Source organism: Oncorhynchus clarkii, chromosome 13 (genome assembly GCF_045791955.1).
Source record: "Oncorhynchus clarkii lewisi isolate Uvic-CL-2024 chromosome 13, UVic_Ocla_1.0, whole genome shotgun sequence".
Taxonomy (NCBI): Eukaryota; Metazoa; Chordata; class Actinopteri; order Salmoniformes; family Salmonidae; genus Oncorhynchus; species Oncorhynchus clarkii.
The window spans coordinates 29,195,858-29,202,401 of NC_092159.1; the positions used below are offsets into that span (position 1 = coordinate 29,195,858).

Sequence of the window (6,544 nt, forward strand, 5' to 3'; positions counted from 1 at the left end):
CCAGATGATGACCAACCTCTGGATGGTATACCAGATGATGACCAACCTCTGGATGGAATACCAGATGATGACCATTTGGACAGTTCAGATGAAGAACTGAGCACAAATGGTACATATACCATCTCACTGTGTACTGGCTCTTATAACCAAAGACAGTAAATTGGTTATTTCCTTTGGTAAATATATTCCTCTGTCTGTGTCAATCTTTATTCTTCTTCATTCTAAGAAGCATATGAGTTTATTTGTGCTTCTAACCGTGTTCTTTTTCCAGAGGAAAGGAATGTTACTATGTAGTAAGTATTAGAAGACCATATTACTATGTACTAACTATTAGTAGACCATGTTACTATGTAGTAACTATTAGTAGACCACGTTAATATGTAGTAACTATTAGTAGACCATGTTACTATGTAGTAACTATTAGTAGGCCACGTTACTATGTAGTAACTATTAGTAGACCATATTACTATGTAGTAACTATTAGTAGACCGTGTTACTATGTAGTAACTATTAGTAGACCATGTTACTATGTAGTAACTATTATTAGACCATGTTACTATGTGGTAACTATTAGTAGACCGTGTTACTATGTAGTAACTATTATTAGACCATGTTACTATGTGGTAACTATTATTAGACCATGTTACTATGTAGTAACTATTATTAGACCATGTTACTATGTGGTAACTATTAGTAGACCGTGTTACTATGTAGTAACTATTATTAGACCATGTTACTATGTAGTAACTATTATTAGACCATGTTACTATGTGGTAACTATTATTAGACCATGTTACTATGTAGTAACTATTATTAGACCATGTTACTATGTGGTAACTATTAGTATACCGTGTTACTATTTTTATTTTATTTTATTTATTTTTTACCCCCTTTTTCTCCCCAATTTCATGGTATCCAATTGTTTAGTAGCTACTATCTTGTCTCATCGCTACAACTCCCGTACGGGCTCGGGAGAGACAAAGGTTGAAAGTCATGCGTCCTCCGAAACACAACCCATCCAAGCCGCACTCCCAGTCGCGGCCGGTTACGACAGAGCCTGGGCGCGAACCCAGAGTCTCTGGTGGCAAAGCTGGGGCTGCAGTACAGCGCCCTTAACCACGCGTGAAGCAAACTATGTAGTAACTATTAGTAGTCTATATTACTATGTAGTAACTTTTAGTAGACCATGTTACTATGTAGTAACTATGTAGTAGCTATTAGTAGACCATGTTACTATGTAGTAACTATTAGTAGACCATGTTACTATGTAGTAACTATTAGTAGACCATGTTACTATGTAGTAACTATTAGTAGACCATGTTACTATGTAGTAACTATTAGTAGACCATGTTACTATGTAGTAACTATTAGTAGACCATGTTACTATATAATAACTATTAGTAGACCATGTTACTATGTACTAACTATTAGTAGACCATTTTACTATATGATAACTATTAGTAGACCATGTTACTATGTAGTAACTATTAGTAGACAATGTTACTATGTAGTAACTATTAGTAGACATTGTTACTATGTAGTAACTATTAATAGACCATATTACTATGTAGTAACTATTAGTAGACCATGTTACTATGTAGTAGCTATTAGTAGACCATGTTACTATATAGTAACTATTAGTAGACCAAGTTACTATGTAGTAACTCTTAGTAGACCATGTTACTATGTAGTAATTATTAGTAGACCATGTTAATATGTTGTAACTATTAGTAGACCATGTTAATATGTTGTAACTATTAGTAGACCATGTTACTATGTTGTAACTATTAGACCATGTTACTATATAGTAACTATTAGTAGACCATGTAAATATGTAGTAACCATTAGTAGACCATGTTACTATGTAGTAACCATTAGTAGACCATGTTACAATGTAGTAACTATTAGTAGACCATGTTACAATGTAGTAACTATTAGTAGACCATGTTACTATGTAGTAACTATTAGTAGACCATGTTACTATGTAGTAACTATTAGTAGACCATGTTACTATGTACTAACTATTAGTATACCATTTTACTATATGATAACTATTAGTAGACCATGTTACTAAGTAGTAACTATTAGTAGACCATGTTACTATGTAGTAACTATTAGTAGACCAAGTTACTATGTAGTAACTATTAGTAGACCATGTAACTATGTAGTAACTATTAGTAGACCATGTTAATATGTTGTAACTATTAGTAGACCATGTTAATATATAGTAACTATTAGTAGACCATGTTACTATGTAGTAACTATTAGTAGACCATGTTACTATGTAGTAACTATTAGTAGACCATGTTACTATATAGTAACTATTAGTAGATCATGTTACTATGTAGTAACTATTAGTAGACCATGTTACTATGTAGTAACTATTAGTAGACCATGTTACTATGTATTAAATATGTAGTAACTATTAGTAGACCATGATACTATGTAGTAACTATCAGTAGACCATGTTACTATGTAGTAACTATTAGTAGACCATGTTACTATGTAGTAACTATTAGTAGACAATGTTTCTCACCCTAATATGCTCTTGGAAGTGCCCATATTCATAGAATTGCACTTTAAAGTTGGCTTGACCAGCAACATCAGTAAACTTGATGTAAAGACTCCTCAGTTCACAAATGGACCTGCAGACTTTGTGAACAATTAAACACACAGTTGTCTCATTGGCACCACACAAATCACCAGTTTCACAATGAAAGATTTCAGATGCCAAAAACCTCAAAGTGATCAGAACTTGGAGAGAATCGGGTAAAGACAGAGAGGAAAGTCGAGGCTCAAGCAGGGATATTATCTCCAACGCATTATCTTTGTGCATAGGAAAGCGGTCTCAAAGTAATGTAATGGATGACTCCTATCCACAAGTACTGGTCTGGCCTCTGTAGTGCATGTTGATCTTCATTTAGACATTCCACATAGTCCGGGCTCCCTCACAAATAGCACGAAGCAGAAGTTAAACCTACCTCTTTGAAAGATTAATTTAAGCTTCAATTTAGTCCTACAGCAGCTCTAATCCCCCATCTTGCAATTGACTTTGTTGAGTCCAGAAGAGGCTAAATCTACCACTATTTTAAGAGAAGTCTGTGCAAGTCGCTTTGAGATAAGACAGCTCAAACAAGCATTTTAGTCTGGGACTAAGCTTAAGATTTGCTGGGAAACCGGCCCTGATTGTTGTATATAGTATGACTAAATGTGTTTCTTTCTGTGTTGCAGGGGCAGTCAAGAAATGGAACAGCAAGGCCACAGAACATGACATAAGCAGACCTGTGGGAGACCACCTCAAGCCCCCGGTAGAGCCGGGGGTGGTGTTTACCACTCCACCACACTTTCAGCAGGCTGGAAAAGTGGGATGGATCCATTTGTGTTTCAGTTTTCAGTAGTTGAATCCTTTGACGTATTGTTGATTTCAAAATTTTTAATTTTCAACAAATTAACTGGGTTGGTTGAAAAGTGATATTAAACTTACATACCATGCACTATATTGACATAGTTAGAGAGTAACTGAATTTATACTGTTTTTCATACTAAGATGGACCAAGATATGTTTTGCTTTTGCACATATTTGTTCATTGGTTTAGCACGAGTCTGTTGATTGGTCAGTCATTGGGTTCATTTATTTTACTATATGTTCAAATCAAGCTTTATTTATACAGCACATTTCAGACATGGATGCAACACAATGGCTTCACAGGAAAAAACAATGAAAATAAACAAATATTTACCACAACAAACATAAGAGGATAAAAAACAGAAGATTAACAACTGAAAGACTAATGAACATTCTAAGAAAATGCCATTGATTAAAATATGAACAATTGGATGCAACATCCAACCCAAAATATCAGCTTGTTTTAACTACATTGTTTGTTGTTACGTTCCCCAGCAAGAAAACATGAATAGAAAAACCAAAGCCTGTAACACCTTCCCCCTTAATAAGGCTAGGCCTGCCGCTAGCGGGTCACCTGCCAACAACATCCGGTGAAATTGGAGGGCGCGCAATTCAAATAAATAATCATAATATTAAACATTTATGAACATTTTTTTAAATTTATTTTACCTTTATTTAACTAGGCAAGTCAGTTAAGAACAAATTCTTATTTTCAATGACGGCCTAGGAACAGTGGGTTAAATGCCTTGTTCAGGGGCAGAACGACAGATTTGTACCTAGTCAGCTCAGGGGTTTGAATTTACATACAAGTATCTTACATTCTTGTTAATCTAACTGCATTGTCCGATTTACAATAGACTTTACAGTGAAACCATGCGATTGTTTGAGGACGGCACAACATATTTTCCAACCAGCACAGGCTTCATAAAAATGACAAATAGCGATTAAATCAATCACTTATATTTGAAAATCTTCCTGTTTGCAATCCCAAGGGTCCCAGCTACGACATGAATGGTCGTTTTGTTAGATAAAATCCTTATATCCTAAAAAGTCAGTTCAGTTGGCGCCATCGATTTCAGTAATCCACTCATTCAACATGCAGACAAAGGAGTCCAAAAAAGCTACCGCTAAACTTTGTATAAACAAGTCAAACTACGTCTCTATTTAATTCTCAGGTATCCTAAAATCTAAATAAACTATAAAATTTCATACATAAAGAAGTATGTTCAATAGAAAAGTAAAATTAGCAAGCGCACGCGGCGCCCTCTTCATAGTGCGCCAACAGACTGATATTATACCGGGACTCTTTGTACAAAAACTTCAAATTCTTGCTAGTTTTTGAAGAAACAAGCCTGAAACAATGAACAAAGACTGGTGACATCTAGTGGAAGCTATAGGAATTGCAATCTGGGAGCTGGAATTACATATAACCCATAGCTTTCCATTATAAGACCCTAGGAGCTCCAAAACAATTCCCGTTGGTTTTTCTTTGGATTTTCGCCTGCCATATCAATTGTGTTATAGTCTCATACATTATTTTATGCCTAAAGTAAACTGCCTGTAGCTCAGGCCCTGAAGCCATGATATGCATATAATTGGTACCATTACAAAGAAAACACTTTGAGGTTTGTAGAAATGCTAAAATAATGTAGAAGAATGGAGAAAAGCCAAAGAAAAACCAACCAGAGACCATCCTCTTAGAATCGCAAGAGAAAGGTCATATTGAAAATGAGCTCCCTGCATGCAATTCCTATGGCTTCCACCGGGTGTCAGCAGTCTATATTCAAGGTTTCAGGCTTGTAACTTCAAAAACGAATAAGAAATATCAGTTTTAGTAGAGGGACACAGTCCTGGAAATTCTTGTTTGCGCGCTATGAAGACATTACGCACCTGCTAAAATCGGTTTCCTGTTGAACATACTTCTTTCCAAAATAAATATTATAGTTTGATTACATTTTAGGGTATCTGAGGAGTAAATAGCATTTGCATTTTGACTTGTTGAAACAAAGTTTAGGGGTAGATTTTAGGATTCCTTTTGATGTCGGGCGCCGTCCTCAAACAATTGCATGGCATGTTTTCGCTGTAATAGCTACTGTAAATCAGACAGTGCAGTTAGATTAACAATAATTTAAGCTTGTTAAAATCCATAATATTTATGATGATATATTCCAACAGGAAGTTGTCCCTCTAGCGGATCCATATTACCATGACTACCGGGACTCCTGTCCCTAAACTGATTATAGACTCAATTCATTATACTGTGTCCATGTGTATAACTAGCTGGACCCCTGTCCCTAAAACTGATTATAGATTTATTATACTGCGTTCATGTGTATAGGCTGCAAGTACATTGAAATTAAATTGTCTTCTTTTCAACTTTCACTTTCAACTAAAACCAAACTTATATTGTAGATCGGGCATAGTCTTATTTTCAATAACATTTTGCTAGGTGGGATAGCCCCAATGTCACAGTCTTAACGTGTCCAAATCAATAGTCCAAATGCAAAAGCAGTTTGTGATAAATTGAAAAATGTATTATATACACAAACATCTGCCACAATAATCGTATTTAAAAAAACAACCAAGCACCTTATTAACGGCAGAAGAACCAAAAACGCTGTTGTTTTGACAAGTAGAAATAAATCACTGATATCGATTAGGGGGGAAATCAGGTTGTATGTGCTGTTGAAACTAACACAACTAAAAAAAGACATGGAAATGGGAGATATCTTTTATCTCACTGGTTAGAGGACAATCTGCAGAAGACAGTCAGCTACATTTTGGAGTGATGCATTTAAATGTAGGGGTCGCTAAACAAAGGAACGCAATACTTATTTGTCATCACTCATCGATATCATGTTGAAATCAATTGTGTGACAGGAGGGAGATGAGGTTGCACGTTCTGTTAAAACTAAAAGATCAAAACCCACACAACATCTGGGACTAATGTTAACATCACTGGTTAGAGGACAATTTGTAGAAAACAGCTGGCCACATTTTGAACTGTTGCATTTTGATTCAAGTGGGTCACCAACATGGTAAGTGTAACACAGCTCTTATTGTGTTAGTCACTTTTTGTTAAATCACATAAAAAGTACTCTTTCAATTCAGAGCCTGGATTTTTCCCAAGACTAATAT

At 35.4% G+C, this 6,544-nt stretch overlaps 1 protein-coding gene across 1 annotated transcript in view; it reads left to right on the plus strand.

Annotated features, from left to right (window-relative positions):
- Window positions 1–6,544, plus strand: part of LOC139424741 (zinc finger protein ZFP2-like) — an 89,901-nt gene that overhangs the window by 33,053 nt on the left and 50,304 nt on the right. The gene's annotated exons all lie outside the window — the stretch shown is intronic.